This window comes from Schistocerca nitens, chromosome 3 (assembly GCF_023898315.1).
Source record: "Schistocerca nitens isolate TAMUIC-IGC-003100 chromosome 3, iqSchNite1.1, whole genome shotgun sequence".
Lineage (NCBI taxonomy): Eukaryota > Metazoa > Arthropoda > Insecta > Orthoptera > Acrididae > Schistocerca > Schistocerca nitens.
In genome coordinates this window covers 360067939-360085967 of record NC_064616.1, presented here as the reverse complement: position 1 = coordinate 360085967, position 18029 = coordinate 360067939, and positions in this window count along the sequence as shown.

The following is an 18029-nucleotide window of genomic DNA, read 5'->3' as shown; positions in this document are numbered from 1 at the left end:
ACTTGCTCTTCCTACTGAGATGGTCTTCCTCAACTGGAACCAGTTATGAGATTGGAACTAACTGCCATTTGTCGGATTTCTGGTTCTCTGTTGCAAACTGTGATGGAATATGTGTAGTACCTCATGGGGAAAAAAACAACTCAATTACGTAACATATATGAACCAACTATCAGTTTCTCTATCCATGTGGCCATGATTTACAATATGGAACCAAATCCATGTAAGGTCCCATGTTTTGCTTGTTTACGTATTGGAGTTGAAACATAAGTAATGAAATGATAGTTACGAGTGTTTTCTTGTATATTATTATTTAAAAAGACATACTGTTGTAATAGAGACGTCTGCCAGAGAAAGGTCCTTGGTGTCTTTGTGTTCGGCAGAAAATACTCAAAGCAGTCATTGTGAGGTTAGTATGGTCATGTTGTACCTTAAATATACAATGGTTACTTGCGGCTGTATCGCATGACATTTCAATTAGTAACACTGACCACTAAGTTATCTTAAAAACTATAAGTAAATAATTATAAGTTACAGAATGGTTTAATACTGCGTTATTATAACTTTTTCCTTTCAACTGATGACTAATGTGGCATTACCATGCAGTTATGAGCCAGGCTGGGAAGATGAAACTGCACAAACAGATTCAAATACTGATAATGAAGCCGCGTCTAATGACGTGAGTAGTATGTTCGTTAAAGCTTTATGTCAGTCGTATATAATGTTATTAATACGATGATTTAAACGATGAGTAATTAAACTAAAAATGTGGTTTATATCCTTATGCAATTTGATTTCAGATACCTTTATCGGATGACGGGAATTCAGTACCACACTTTCAGTTACAATAATTTCTGATTCCAAGAATGGTGACATAAACAAGCTATGCCCGCCTCAGTGACACAAACGTGCTCTTTCAAACAATGAACATAGTACAGATCATGAGAGAAAAAATAGTGTTGTTAATGACCATGGAGAGAAAGGGAGACCCAAGAAAGGGAGAAAGAGATCGTTTAGAGAACTAGCAAGACGAGGAGGAAAAAAATAAATACAAGCAACAGTTTATTAGTATGTCGAAGCGAGCTGTAGAACCAAAGATGTCTCGAGATTATATATGAACTTAAAAACAAAAGAATGCGATGAGAAAACAAGCACTAAGCAGAGAAAAGACTGATTTAATAAATTTTAGAGAACCGGTGATTATAACAAACATCACTGTTATGTAGTATGGTTCAACAACACACAGTCAGCTCACATAGCGGTAGTGACAATAGAAAGCGGAGTTACAGTAGAATATACAAATTCAGTGAAACAGACGTTTATAGGGACTTATTGTGTCAAACATTACAAATTTCAACGAAAAGAATGAATACTGCATTGATGAAGGACTGTCATTTTTCGATCAATGGACGTACTGCAGGCTGCCCAAAGTTTTCGTCAGACCTAACAGTATTCTTGGTAGCTTAATGGTGGGCACCACAAAATAACAGATCGGGAGACTCGTGATGTAATGGAACATATACACTCCTGGAAATTGAAATAAGAACAGCGTGAATTCATTGTCCCAGGACGGGGAAACTTTATTGACACGTTCCTGGGGTCAGATACATCACATGATCACACTGACAGAACCACAGGCACATATACACAGGCAACAGAGCATGCACAATGTCGGCACTAGTACAGTGTATATCCACCTTTCGCAGCAATGCAGGCTGCTATTCTCCCATGGAGACGATCGTAGAGATGCTGGATGTAGTCCTGTGGAACGGCTTGCCATGCCATTTCCACCTGGCGCCTCAGTTGGACCAGCGTTCGTGCTGGACGTGCAGACCGCGTGAGACGACGCTTCATCCAGTCCCAAACACGCTCAATGGGGAACAGATCCGGAGATCTTGCTGGCCAGGGTAGTTGACTTACCCCTTCTAGAGCACGTTGGGTGGCACGGGATACATGCGGACGTGCATTGTCCTGTTGGAACAGCAAGTTCCCTTGCCGGTCTAGGAATGGTAGAACGATGGGTTCGATGACGGTTTGGATGTACCGTGCACTATTCAGTGTCCCCTCGACGATCACCAGTGGTGTACGGCCAGTGTAGGAGATCGCTCCCCACACCATGATGCCGGGTGTTGGCCCTGTGTGCCTCGGTCGTATGCAGTCCTGATTGTGGCGCTCACCTGCACGGCGCCAAACACGCATACGACCATCATTGGCACCAAGGCAGAAGCGACTCTCATCGCTGAAGACGACACGTCTCCATTCGTCCCTCCATTCACGCCTGTCGCGACACCACTGGAGGCGGGCTGCACGATGTTGGGGCGTGAGCGGAAGACGGCCTAACGGTGTGCGGGACCGTAGCCCAGCTTCATGGAGACGGTTGCGAATGGTCCTCGCCGATACCCCAGGAGCAACAGTGTCCCTAATTTGCTGGGAAGTGGCGGTGCGGTCCCCTACGGCACTGCGTAGGATCCTACGGTCTTGGCGTGCATCCGTGCGTCGCTGCGGTCCGGTCCCAGGTCGACGGGCACGTGCACCTTCCGCCGACCACTGGCGACAACATCGATGTACTGTGGAGACCTCACGCCCCACGTGTTGAGCAATTCGGCGGTACGTCCACCCGGCCTCCCGCATGACCACTATACGCCCTCGCTCAAAGTCCGTCAACTGCACATACGGTTCACGTCCACGCTGTCGCGGTATGCTACCAGTGTTAAAGACTGCGATGGAGCTCCGTATGCCACGGCAAATTGGCTGACACTGACGGCGGCGGTGCACAAATGCTGCGCAGCTAGCGCCATTCGACGGCCAACACCGCGGTTCCTGGTGTGTCCGCTGTGCCGTGCGTGTGATCATTGCTTGTACAGCCCTCTCGCAGTGTCCGGAGCAAGTATGGTGGGTCTGACACACCGGTGTCAATGTGTTCTTTTTTCCTTTTGCAGGAGTGTAGATAAGTTCCCAAATTATTTTAGACACTACAATAGGAACAATATAATTTCAAAATACCTTCCGCCACACTCAACTGTCAGAAAAATGTATTACTTGTACACAAAATAATATGATAACACCGTTTCTTTGTACAAATACAAAGATTTTTCTCGCAAATTTCAATCTCAAAAGGAAAAGAATGAAGAAAGGCACTTGGAATGTTTGTGACAGACGTAATACAGAAATCCACTCCTTAAAATAATGAAGTTACTAGCGACAAGCTCAAGGCGTATCGTACGGTGCCTGTAGATAAAGCAGAGGAAGCACAAAAGTTACTGTAACGGGATATGATAATATCAACAATAGATCTGACTTGGAAAAAATTTTACCGTTACCCCTACTCCATATAAAATAATTTAAACTACGGCCACTCTGGTTTTATAACAGCGGAATCAACGAAGGAAAAAAAAAAGCGAAGTTGACTCTTCTGGGTTGAAGGAGCTGCTGGTCATGGCGCTCAAGAAGTTGGAGAGACACATTCGTAGCAATGTTCGTTAACAAGTTAAGTCATTCATTTTGTGATCCGATTATTGTGGAGGACGGAAAAAAACATGAAAATTATTTTGATGTTAAAGAACACTCTACAAGAACATGCCGTCCTTAAAACGATTACCCTAAAATATCTTATTTCCGGTTATTCATTCTTACCGAATGACAGCGACTTTGGTGATACAGAAATTGCAATAAAAATGGAACCTAGGTGGTATGTTCAAATGTTCAAATGTGTGTGAAATCTTATGGGACTTAACTGCTAAGGTCATCAGTCCCTAAGCTTACACACTACTTAACCTAAATTATCCTGAGGACTTTCACACACACCCATACCCGAGGGAGGACTCGAACTTCCGCCGGGACTAGACGCACAGTCCATGACTGCAGCGCCTTAGACCGCTCGGCTAACCCTGCGCGGCCACAAAGGTGGTATGCCCCAGAAGATTACGTAACTGTCATGCAGCAAGTCACAAAAAAATACCTAAAACACATAGTCAACAAAAAGCATGACGTACATAACAATAAAGTTAATTTGGATGGATACTTCGTCAACTTAGAATGACCAAGGAGATTCCTTATTCAGTATTCATGAACAGGAACTTCGATGAAAATTTCGTTGAAGTAAATATTCATAAGCGTACTGCAGGCTACTCAAAGTCTTCGACAGACCTAACAGTATTCTTGGTAGCTTTATGACCAAATGGTAAACCAGTATCAGTGCCAAAATTGTAGGACATAAAATTGTTAACGCATATCATTCCAGGGTATGCCAGAGAGTCTTATGAAAACTTAATTTCAGACCCTAACATTGTGGATGATGTTGATGGCATTTATGGTACACTTACTTTCACTTTGCAGTAATTTTCAAGCATGTCAGCATGTAAAAGAGTCATATGAGCACAAAGTATTTATATAATTTACAATAGTAATAATAATGTTACCTTTAGTGTTGAAGTATGTTCTTCCATAAAATTGCATAAAAACAACAAAATAATAGTGTATTTGATATAATGTTTCAACTATTTTTGTATTTACTTCCTCATTTTGCTACTCTTTCACTGACATTGCGAATAAAATCTTGTTCATACATGAATTCTGGAGTTTAGTTCTTTCAGTTATATAAGTGTTGCCTTATTTTCCTTCTTCCAACTACAAACGACAAGAACTGATTTCCAGTGTTAAATTTTAAGATAAGCAATAAGGAACCAACTCTGATTTTTACCCCCTACGCTCGGTGGATCAATAAATGTTGAGACCTATAGTATTAATGTGATAGAGCATTAGAAAATGTTTATAATGTGACAATTGCTTGTGGGATAATGTCAAATTTGAATTTTATTTCTAAAAGTGTGCTGAAACAGCTATAGCTCAAACTGTAGAATGTAGAGTTGGTTCCGTGTTGCATAACCACGTCCAGTTGACGGCAGTGGTTCGGTTCCCATTGGTGCCCCATTGTCTATTGCCTGCAGTGGTCTCGTAATGATGGGCCAATGGCGCCTGTGGTGGTCATACCTATGCCACGCCGACGGCAGAGGCAAGGGGCTTTCGTAGGTAGTGCCTGTACGTATGAAGGGTGGCAACATGCAACTCGGACGGCTGTTAGGCATATCCAGCAGGGTTGGCAATCTTGGGTGGTTACTCCGTGACTGACGAGGTCATACCGGAAGGATGACATCCTTTTTTTTTTGTCTCGGCCGGTTCTGACCAGTGAAGATCGCGTCAACTCTCCAGCCATATGTGAAAGCCCAGAGTAAAATCTTGTATGATAGAATTATCGTAGTTGCGGAGACTAGACAGAGATCATAAAGGGTGCAGTGCTTGCACCCGTGCAGCACCATTGATGGTCTATAGTCATGAATAGAGGTGGATCGAGATGAAGCGAAGAAGTGTCAGAGCTCTCTCTGAAGTCGCCAATATCACCATTTTATGCAGATTCAGTGCAGGATTGGCCAGATACGTTATAGTTTTTTGTGGCAAAAGTAATGGAACTGACCCATGTGAACTTAGGAACATCGTTGAATGCGATGATATGTGGCGCTGCGTAAACGTCGAAGGTCGTTGCTAGTGCGAGTATTATAGTTTCTTATGTTATTAGTGACATTTGAGCAACATATGGGAAATTAGGAGAGTGTTAACAACAAGTAACCACATAGCACACTGCAACAGTCCTGTAAAGTCGATGTCCACATGGTTTCGTGAATAACTGGAAGTGGACCAGAGAGATAAACTTTGCCAAATGCGACTCGTTTGATGCACATGTTTGGCAGGCCTAGACAGCACGTTTGATGTCAGTGTCAATGCCCAACGAATATACAGGACACATGACCACCGTCTTCATCCTTAATATGTCCCACTGAGCTGCATGTAATAGTCTGAAGCCATGAAGCCAGAGTGTAGTTCAGATCACAATGTTGCACTGGACTCTTCCGTAGCTGGCAGAAGGACCTGCTGATTGGAGTCGAGTCTAATGCGCAACGAAAAATAATTTCACAGTACAGGTCACGTGCTCTGGCAAACTGAGATGTGCATAACATGCTATTTTACTGAGCGTTGGGTCCTCATCTGTGGATTACCTAACCGACTGGGCCACTACAGGGAATTTTTCCAGTATAAGGCATCTCAATCATCGAACCCATTATAAACGCTAGTGGGCAGTCGCGACAGAGTGCGTATTTGGTGTGTTGTGTTCAATATAAGAAAACATGGAACTTCGTGATACCATAAATAGACTAATGGTAGTTGAAAGCGTTACACTATGAAGCACCAGTCCTACATATACAAAAATTTGTGAATTTGTTCATGATACAGCAGGTATTAAATTATTAAACTTCGATTATGTTCGGAACTGATGTCAATCATGATATAACCGCCGTGGGCACGTTCACAGTTTTGTATCCGTAGCACTTGGGAAGCAAACAGCCTCTGAAGGTAATCACGAGGAATTTCTTGCCTTGCCGGAATATCATGCTGAGTCACTTCATGAACACTGTTGACTGGGGCGGTAGCTGTCAATGCTCCATGCGGATTAAATTATTTCGCAATATTTTGCCCTGGGTAGGCTTTGGAGCCAATACCGCAGCAGTGGTAGTGGCACCACTGGGCAGAGGACCAGACTGATCCTTTGGAGGCACGGGGAGCTCTGTAACGTTAGCGACAACAGATTTGTCTGATGGTTTGGGAAGGGGTTTTGAAGGAATGGCAGTAGCACAAGTGCACCGACAAACACAGACGCTAGTGCTGACACTAGCAACCAGCGTTTTGGTAGCACCATCGGTCTTCGAAACTGGTTGTTTAAGAGCGGACGCAAAGGAGGTAGCAAATGCTGGGGACTCCATGGTCTTATAGATCTTTTGGCCTCTCCATATGAAATACGTCTAGTTGTTTTGATTTCCTGTATCTTCATTTCTGCAAGGAAGACACTACAGTCCCTACTCCAGAGCAGTTGGCGCACTTTGGAGGAGATGCACAACCAACACCTTCATGGGCGGCCTTACCGCATTTGCCACAAGTGGCAGTTCCCTTACAACTTGAGGTGGTGTGCAGAAAGCGCTGGCAGGTAAAACAGCACATCGGGTTAAGGAAATAAGGCCGCACACTGAGGCGGAGGAAACCAGCCTTAACGTGCTTAGGAAGTTTACTGCTGCCAAAGGTCAGTACAAAAAAATGGTTCAAATGGCTCTGAGCACTATGGGACTCAACTGCTGTGGTCATAAGTCCCCTAGAACTTAGAACTACTTAAACCTAACTAACCTAAGGACAGCACACAACACCCAACCATCACGAGGCAGAGAAAATCCCTGACCCCGCCGGGAATCGAACCCGGGAACCCGGGCGTGGGAAGCGAGAACGCTACCGCACGACCACGAGATGCGGGCAAAGGTCAGTACAAATGAGTCCGATTTCACAAGATCACCATCAATCCAGAGAATGTCAACCAGATCCCTGCAAGTCACAACACCTTCGCTATAATTGACGGTGTTGTCCCGCTCACTTTCTATTGCATACTCCCCGAGGCACGGAGCTTTCTGGATATTCTTGACTTGATGGAAATTGGACGTTTCTACCAACAGAGTCCCATTTCGCATACGCTTGACAGATTGTAAAGTGCCAGCGAATCCCTCTAACCCCTTTTCTATGTAAAAAGGTGAAACTCGAAACTCCCCAGTTTCCCTTTAATTATAAGAATGGTTCAAATGGCTCTGAGCACTATGGGACTTAACTTCTGAGGTCATCAGTCCCCTAGAACTACTTAAACCTAACTAACCTAAGGACACCACACACATCCATGCCCGAAGCAGGATTCGAACCTGTGACCGTAGCGGTCGCGCGGTTCCAGACTGAAGCGCCTAGAGCCGCTCAGTCACACCGGCCGGCGGGAAGCGTCAGTATAACTATGTGAAATGCCTTGTAGTGGCTTTTTGTGACGTAATACGGCAGAGATAATGTGTAATTGCGTGATCGCTCTTCAGTTTGCAGAGCTATGAAGGAGGGAAATGCCTGACCACAATTCAGCGAACTATCTTTCGTGGCGCTTCTGCCCTCCAACCACGTGCACCCTGTTACATCCCCAGAACACAATGTATCCCTCACTACTGCTCAACTGCACTTAGACGTGGTACACAGGTTTATTATATATTCTGAATCTACTTCATTTAATAATAAACACTAACTGCAGACTATTAAAACACTATTTTGAACTGTCTGCGATTTTTCCATCGCCTGCAATGCAGGAACTATTAGTCCTAGAGAAAAAATGAGTAGGAATCTTTTTGTACGAAACTGAAGTAAGTTAAGTTTTTTTTTTAAAAAAGTGACCTTTAAACACTCGCATCCCCATCAGCACTCTTACCCCGCCGGTTAGGATTTTTAGTAAGCTGTTCACGACACTCTTCCTAACCACTGTAGAAAAATAACTACACGAATTTTTCCCCTAATTTTTCTTCGTCTACTGGACCGTGGAACAGTTTCAGCGGTAAACGACGCATGGAAACTCGAGATGTCAATCCAGCTTCCAGTAATCTGTTAGCGATGGATCAAGGTAATACTTGGCCTGTACTCTATACCCGGGTTTCGGCTCTTTCTATTCGTCAGAGCCAATTGAACAATTCTACGGTACACTCGTGGTGCCGTCCTGGAGGGACCAAAGCGTGCTCTTGTTGCTGTACTGTTTACTTGAGCCCATCCAGTGATAAGTCGTTGCACTACAGTAAACTGTCTTTGCGAAATGTCTGTATGATGTGAGACCCTATATTACATGGCCTTCCTAAAGGAAGGGGTTCGTCTTTGTCCGGTTGTAGCATCGGTATTCCGACACATCGTTTAGCAAAACCTCTTGCTGCACTGTTGAACCCTATAGTAGGTCGATGTAAGCACACCATTAAGAACTCGGCGGGTTTCCTACGTAGCTTAGAAGGAATGCGTTCGAATGATTCTAATAAGTTTTGATGTGATCTCTCTCTCTCTCTCTCTCTCTCTCTTCACTCGTGTTCCTCTGTCAGATTCGTTATAGTTGACTGAGGTCGAAACTGTTTCGACACCTGTTGATTTCCGCTTACTTCTTATTCAGTGACCAGTACTGCGACAGATGGAGTTGAGATGGAAAGCCCATTGTCACCTATTATTGTCAATTTCTTTATGGAAGACTTTGGGAAACGTGCTTTGAGTCGGCGGCATTGAATCCTGCGGTTTTTTTTTTCAGATATGTAGACGATACGTTTGTTGTTTGGCCTTATGGCAGTGAGAATTTGAATGACTTTTTAAAACATCTGAATTCAGTACGCTCGAATATTTGTTTCACGATGTAGATGGAAAGGGATGGCTCTCTTCCCTTCCTTGATGTGTTAGTCAGGAGAGAGGTTGATGGTACGTTGAGGTATGCCGTTTATAGGAAGCCTACTCACTTTGTATCTGCTGGCTGATAGCCGTCACCATCCGGCTCAACGTGAAGAATTACTTCGCACCTTGGTTCACAGGGCTCATGTCATCTCCAACCTTGAGAGTTTGTTAACTAAGTTGGCCCATCTCGTAGTTACTTTTCGTCAGAATGGTTATAGTGAAAGACGGATCAGACATGCGTTGCGCTGTCGATCAACTGTGCATCCGGTGAGTGATGATAATACCGGGGGAACACCAAAGTCTACACCCTTTTTGCCTTACACAGGGAGCATCGAATACGATTGTTCGTATTTTGCGGAAACATTACGTGAAGTGTGTTTTCGACCACTATTTAAGATCAGGATCCTTTTAGGTTCCGTAAAGGATGATCCTGGTTTGCGTATGGTGGGTGTCTACCGTATTCCTTGCAGCTGTGCCATTTCATATATTGTCAGAGTATCAGAACTGTGAAGTATCGGTGTACTGAGTATAAGTGGCACACACGCTTACAACAGCGGAGCAAATCCACCATTGCAGAACAATGTCTTGGTACCCGTCATCCTATAGAATATACCAACACTGAGATCCTGGCTTTATTTCCTGCTACTGGGATTGTGTTATTAAGGAAGCTGTTGAAATTAAATTAACAAGTAACCTTGTAAATAGAGATGGTGGTTTTTGCTTAAATTCTGCATAGAGTACTGCTATCCCCCTTGTAAAAAAAAACAGAAGGGCAGAGTTAATGCTACCTCATCCGTTGACTATTAATTTCACACTCGATAACCTCTGATGTCGGTCATCTTTGGTTTGTGATGGTGCTACTGTTCACATTTTCTCTGAGGATCTAAGTTTTAAATTCTCTATCACAGTGCGAGTTTTGCCTCGATAATGGTCGAAATATCGATGGTTGTCGACTACGTAATCCGGCTGCATTACCGTAATTTATATGTCTGTACGATGTTCACATGTCTCTCGTCCCAATGAGTTAACCTTTCTCAAAGTCCGAATGATTGTGATACTCTGTATACACTCATGAGTCAAAGCATTATGACCAACTCTTTAATAGCTCGGTTATCCCTCCTTAGAACGAATTATATCACTGAGTCTGCGTATCAGGGCTCCGACAGTTTCTTTGTAGGTTCGTGGAGCTATGTGGCATTAGATGCCTACGCACAGGTCATATAATTCGCATAAATAACGGGCCGCTGATTTTCATACGCGGTGATGGTGCCCAGTGGCGACCCAGATGTGTTCCATATGATTTACATAAGGCGAATTTGGTAGTCGAGACATCAACGTGAGTTTACTGTAATTCTCCTCAGACCAGTGTAGTACGGTTCTGGCTCCGAGACACGGACAGTTATACTGCTGAAAGATGACGTCGTCGTCGGGGAAGACATAAAGTACGAAGGGATGCAGATGGCTCGCAGCTGTCAGCATGCCTTCGATGACTACTACAGGTACCACACAAGCGCAGAATATCTCCCATAGCACAGTACTACTCCCACCAACTTGCTTCCGTGACGCGCTGCACGTTTCTAGCTGCCGATCACCTCGATGACGGCGTTTGTGGAGACGACCAGCGACCTAATGCAGCAAAAATGTGACTCACCCGAAGAGCTACACGTTTCCATTGATCGACGGTCGAATCTTAATGGTTCCGTGCCCACTGCAGTGGTAACTGACGACGTCGTTGGGTCAACATGTGAACACGTAGGGGTGGTCTGCTGCAGATCTTCAAGTTCAACACTGAAAGATGAACGGTGTGCTCTGAAATACTTGTTCGTGCACCAGCATTGTACTGTTCCGGCAGAGATGCCACAGATCACCATCTGTCCTACTTTACAGAGCAGACAAGCCTGCGAGCCCCATGTTCAGTGAAGAGTCGTGGACATCCAATCATTTAGCTCCTAGTGCTAGTTTCACTGTCCTTTTCTTTTTTGTAGATGCTCAAGATAGTAGCATGTGAACATTTGACCAGATTTCCGTTTTCGAGGCTCTGAGCACTATGGGACTTAACTTCTATGGTCATCAGTCCCCTAGAACTTAGAACTACTTAAACCTAACTAACCAAGGGACAACACACGACACCCAGTCATCACAAGGCAGAGAAAATCCCTGACCCCGCCAGGAATCGAACCCGGGCGTGGGAAGCGAGAACGCTACCGCACGACCACGAGCTGCGGACTCCGTTTTCGAGATACTAATTCACAGGCTCTACGTAATAATAAGCTGCCCTTTGTCAATTCGATTATCTCAATTGATTTCCCCATATGCAGCCCATATCTTCGTTAGGATGATCCGCCGTCCGTGTCTGCTCCGCTTACATACTTTTGTTACCCCGTCACATGCCGACAAAGCCACCAGGCGGCATCCAACGTCGCGGTGGGCTGTGGCCATAATGTTTTAGTTTATCACTTTATGCTCGTCTTGTAGGCATGCCGAGTTGGGATCTCCACCCGAAATGTTCCAGTAACGGTGGACACATGTAATAACCATCATGTACTCACACCACTCATCGTATGGAAAAAGAACTTTTTCAACTAACATACTCTCGCATTAAGACGAAATTTTAATCAAGGTATGCCACGGGCCCGGAAATAATGGAGTTAGCGTTCGGTCAAGGTGTCACGCTGGAACACTACCGATCTCTTGTTCCGTCTCCATATCTATGGAATGGCTGGGTATTGGAAATGTAATATTACCTACTTAGTGAATCTTGTCGTCTGATGTTGCTGTTTTGAGACGTACTTTATGTGCATCACCGTCAGATCCGACAGCCTATCAGTTCGAATCAATCCACCAGGAAGGAGGTAGATGGCTCGTGTTGTCTGCAGTTCAACCATGCCTAAACGGTCAATACCGCCGTTCGATCGCGTCCTCATTGTTACTTTGTGCCAGGAAGGGCTCTCAACGAGAAAAGTGTCTAGGTGTCTTGGAGTGAATCAAAGAGATGTTGTTCGGACATGTTCAAATGTGGGTGAGTTCCTAAGGGACCAAACTGCTGAGGTCATCGGTCCCTAGACTTACACACTACTTAAACTAACTTAAAGCTAAGGACAACACACACACCCATGCCCGAGGGAGGACTAGAACCTCCGGCTGGAGGGACCGAACGATTAGTGACATGGCGCCTCTAATCGCGCGGCCACTCCGCGCGGCTTGTTGGACATGGAGGAGATACAGGGAGAGAGGAACTGTCGATGACATGCCTCGCTCAGGCCGCCTAAGGGCTGCTACTGCAGTGGATGACCGCTACCTACGGATTATTTTTCGGAAGAACCCTGACAGCAACGCCACCATGTTGAATAATGGTTTTCGTGCAGCCACAGGCCGTCGTGTTACGACTCAAACTGTGCGCAATAGACAGCATGATGCCTAACATCACTCCCGTCGTCCATGGCGAAGTCCACCTTTGCAACCACGACACCATGCCATGCGGTGCAGATGGGCCCAACAACATGCCGAATGGACGGCTCAGGATTAGCATCACGTTCTCTTCATCGATGAGTGTCGCATATGCCTTCAACCAGACAATCATCGGAGACGTGTTTCGAGGCAACCCAGTCAGGCTGAACTCCTTAGACACACTGTTCAGCGTGTGCAGCGAGGTGGAGGTTCCCCACTGTTTTGGGGTGGCATTATGTGGGACAAACGTACGCCGCTGGTGGTCATGAAAGGCGCCGTAACGGCTGTACGATACGTGAATGCCATCCTCCGACTGATACTGCACCCATATCGGCAGCTTACTGGCGAGGCATTCGTCTTCATGGACGACAATTCGCGCCCCCATTGCGCACATATTGTGAATGACTTCCTTCAGGATAACGACATCGCTTGATTAGAGTGGCCGGCATTTTCTCCAGACATGAACCCGATCGAACATGCCTGGGATAGACTGAAAAGGGCAGTTTATGGTCGACGTGACCCACCAACCACTCTGAGAGATCTACGCCGAATCGCCGTTGAGGAATGGGACAATCTGCACCAACAGTGCCTTGATGAACTTGTGGATAGTATGCCACGACGAATACAGGCATGCATTAGTGCAAGAGGTCGTGCTACTGGGTATTAGAGGTACAGGTGTATGCACCAATCTGGCACACCACCTCTGAAGGTCTCTCTGTATGGTGGTACAACATGCAATGTGTGGTTTTCATGAGCAATAAAAAGGTCGGAAATGATGTTTATGTTGATCGCGATTCCAATTTTCTGTACTGGTTACGGGACTCTCGGAACCGAGATGATGCAAAAAAATTTTATGAGTGTATTTGGGTAATCATGCTTGATATTCGACTTGCGTTATTGTACGACCAGAACTAACATATTAGAAAAAATATTTCATGTACACCAGCACATTTGCTGTGCCTACCCGATGAGTTTTTTCACCTTGACCTTGTATAATGCTTCGCAGCTACCAAATCGAAATTTGTAGGCCATTCTGTTTTAGCATAGCTATTTGTCAGATGTTTCACAAACTTGCTTAAGTGGTTAAATGATTAAATGGCAACATTACTAACAGCTTTATGAGCTAAATTCAGTTTTAATAAAACGAATGTAGGTCACTTCTCATTCCATTACTGTTATTATGGCAATCTTCGCAGCTGTTATCGATTACTTCCTAAAATATTGTGAGACAGTTTGTGTAACGTGACGGCACAACTGACTACTCAGCTCGTTAAATAATGCTTGTTATACTTAATGAAAGCCGTTATGCAGTCAAAACTTTCTTTCCTAAGGATGAGTTACTACTGAGCTTAAGAGATGACAATTCTGGCATTTTAAAACAGAATTTCCCATATTGCCATTTGAGTGTGTTTAAGTAAATTTGGTACGTAAGAACATAGCATAAATACAAATTATTTTAATTATCGTAATAAATACAGACGAATTCACTACATTTTGATAGAAAATTAATCATTTTCATGTTGAGAAACTCTAAATATTTACAGACAATTTCTTTCAAACTTCTGTGATAAGTCATCGTATAATATAGAACTCTTCTGGATAAAAGTCATGAGTGAAGGCGCTCTTGTCACCCACATACTTGTTGTCGTTCCTCAGACCTATTTAATCTATGGTCCATCTGCACCGTCGTAATATCTCCTCTATTTCATATTCATAATTTCTTCTAGCATACTGAATAGCCCCTAGTGTCAATATGATAATACAAATCACAATGACAGCTATGATAGAAGGTTTCATCTGTCCTTGAAGTTGCTCCCCAGTGTTCGAGAAAACAGTATTATCTGAGGTTACAGTCTCGTTAATGCCAACCGAAAAATTATATACTTGTCCCTCCGGAGACATTGCAGAGTGAGATGTCTCTGCGGTGGTATTCAGTCCCACCGTGGGAGAGGCTGGCTGAGCTGTGGCTACTGCTGACCCGTTGCTGTGGACGAGCTCTGGGCGCAGAGAAGAATCTTCGCCAGCTGATACGGGTTGCTCACTGCTGTAGCGCGTGGCAGAGGCAGAAGGGCTTTCCTGCAAAGGAAGCAGTAAAAGATTACTTTTTGTATTCAGACGTTATCGGTCACGATTTTCTAAAGGAAAGAATATTTTCCTTTATCGTTATTTTATTATTGTCTACTTAATAGTATTCCAGTCTAGCCAATGTCACGTATGATGATGATGAGGACAACACAAACACCCAGTCCACCAGCAGAGAAAATCTTCAACCCGGCCGGGAATCAAACCAGGGACCCGTGATCCACAGGCAGCAACGCTGGTTACTAGACCACGAGCTGCGGACCGGCCTGTCTGTGGCCAGAACGTCGGTACTTTGCTATTCATGAATACTTGTTGGTCAGATTTGGTATAATCGTTACACAATTGACAAATGCATTGACTGAATTATACCTTATAGTCAGTGGACTCTCATAAAGGAAAGCCGGCCGCGGTGGTCTAGCGGTTCTGGCGCTGCAGTCCGGAACCGCGGGACTGCTACGGTCGCAGGTTCGAATCCTGCCTCGGGCATGGGTGTGTGTGGTGTCCTTAGGTTAGTTAGGTTTAAGTAGTTCTAAGTTCTAGGGGACTTATGACCTAAGATGTTGAGTCGCATAGTGCTCAGAGCCATAAAGGAAATTTTTTTCGGAGTAACGATTAACGAACTCAGGTTCTCCGCAAGGTAGTCACAGACGCTTCCCGCTCTGTAACGAGAGATGAGTAAGTCTGGTAGCTATCTTAATAGTAGAGAAACTGGAACTCACAGGTTTAACATAGCTTTAGAGAACATTCAATCTGTGGTGTAGCAGCAATTCATACTAGCATGCGCACTAGTCGTGGTTGGAACTCGGGAAAACTGTCACTCAGTGATGGGATGGGAGGAAATTTCATCTAGAAAGTATAACCCAAAATCTAACAAATGAAGTCTGTTGAAGGATAGAAGATTAAGGTTTAATAAGCTGTCGACAACGTGGACATTAGTCAAGGATCTGAAGCTCAGATTAAGGAAGAATGGGAGGGCTGATCGGTCGTGATATAACAATCCAGCAGCCGCGTTAAGTACGTCAAGAAAACCAGTGAAAACCTAAACTGAATGTTCAGACGGGTATTTGATCCCCACTCTTCCCGAATACAGGTCTAATGTTTCAACCATTTCTCTTTCTCACTCGGTAGAATCTTCTTGATATTCAAGTCCCCTATTTGGGCGAGCCTGGAGAAGTGTTGAAGCTTGTTGATCTTGACTATAGTCTTTCTCCCAAAGCTACTCTCACACGGGGTGAGGCACATAACGTTGACGTGGACGAGGACAGGAAATCCAACCTCACCAGACACACCGTCCACATCACATGCGATTGTGTCCCTCTCCAGCGACAGCTGTCGGCTGTATCCTGCTCGGAAACCATACAGTTTGGTTACGAAAACAGACGTGCGTACATTTCTAAATTACTCTGTCAGAATGCACAGTTCCTCCGTTGTCCATATGTTAGTCATGTTGTTCTGTCTGTAGTATACATAAATAAACATTTCAAATCCATAAACGCGTTATAAGACTAAAGGGAAAGTACCACGTCCAGTCAGCAAGGACATAAGCTTATAAAACGTACGAAAATAAAAGTGAGAATGTTACGAAAACATATTTCTATTAATTTAATAGGCAAGTCCTCCAACCTTTTAATAAACGAGAGAATAGAAAAAAATTTAGGATACAACAAAACAAGAACGCGCTACATTTTGTGTCCTGAAGCAGTACCTCTACCTGCTGTGCTACTCTTAACTTCAACAACAAGCGACCTTGTATTTTATCTCGGGGTATTCTGAAGGCTTTAATGGGTGATATGTTATTAATTGACATATCATTATACAAAATCCTACCACGAACGACACATTGGGATGAATCTTCAATGTACCGATGATCTAAAACGTCGTAATTCCATAACATGTGAGTTATAACACGAATGTAACTAAATATGAACACTCTTTAACTACCAATATTGGTTCTACTTTACGTGGCACATTGCCGCAAAACATACTTTCTATTTCACGAGACGAAACGCCTCCTTAACGTGAAATGGAAGGAAGTGACATTACAAAAGTCGTATAGCTCCATGTTAACAGTAGATAACCCGTTTAGTGTGAGGATGGCTTAACTGTCCTTCCTTCACTTCATCCAGATAAGTAATTTCTTACCTCCAGAGAAAGTCTCCTGTCATGACAACGTCGAACTTCTTGTGTAGCTGCAAAGTTTTCTGTGGAAACATGCTCTGTGCATATACTGGTAGAAGGGGGATGGTCAAAGACAATAAAACGTTGATTTAATTTTAAGACACATTCGTTACAACTAGCAGCTAAGACAGTATCGCATCGACAGCACATAAATGATCGGCTTGTCGTAGCATCGTCCGCTGACTTGTGTGGTCTGCACTCAGGCGTCCGTTTATGCCACATTCTCGCTACGCGGCGGAATCAATAAGAAGCTTAGACTCAATAAGTCTAAGACCAAGATAATGGTAACTAGAGTCTGCAGTTATCTTGCATGACGGCAGAATGCTGCGCCAAAATACACGTTGACAAAGGACGAATAAGCCACTGTAAACGAATGAGAAACAAATGAGATGTCAAAATAGTAACAGCCTTCATGGTCTTTTGTATGTGCTTTGAAAAGAAAGAGAAGATTCCGTTAAAAGGTCTGAAATAACTTCTTTCTCAGGCTTTTTATCATTCGTCTGCTTCGTCGAAACGGGATATGTTTATTCCATCGTCACTGACATCTGAACTGCCTTTCTACTAAGAAGATTGGGACTTTAATGCACAGTTCCATACTCCCAGAACCTAACGAATGACACGAAACTGAGGAAGCTGGGAGCAGCGTTACAGTTCAAACACTGGTCTTATATTAGGACAGAAATACTACTGTTTTGTTTAGTAATTTAATTTGACATAAGAAACTATATAATGTCTACAACTAAAGCTGTACTCAACAAATCACTGTTCAGTGAGTGGGAAGTGCAAATAGTAATCGGCATCGTTTCCCACCGTCTCTGTTCGATTTGCGGATGCTGTGCTGGAAGAGAGATACCTCTGATTTCAGCGTCGTGGTCATTACGCGAGATGTACGTTCAGTAAATCAGTGCGAAAAGAATTTTGCAGAATACTGAAAGACCCGAGTAAGAACCAAGCTACTGTAGTTGGAAACGTTCCTTCAGAATTATTCGGATCCTCGGTGAGGCAGCCATCAC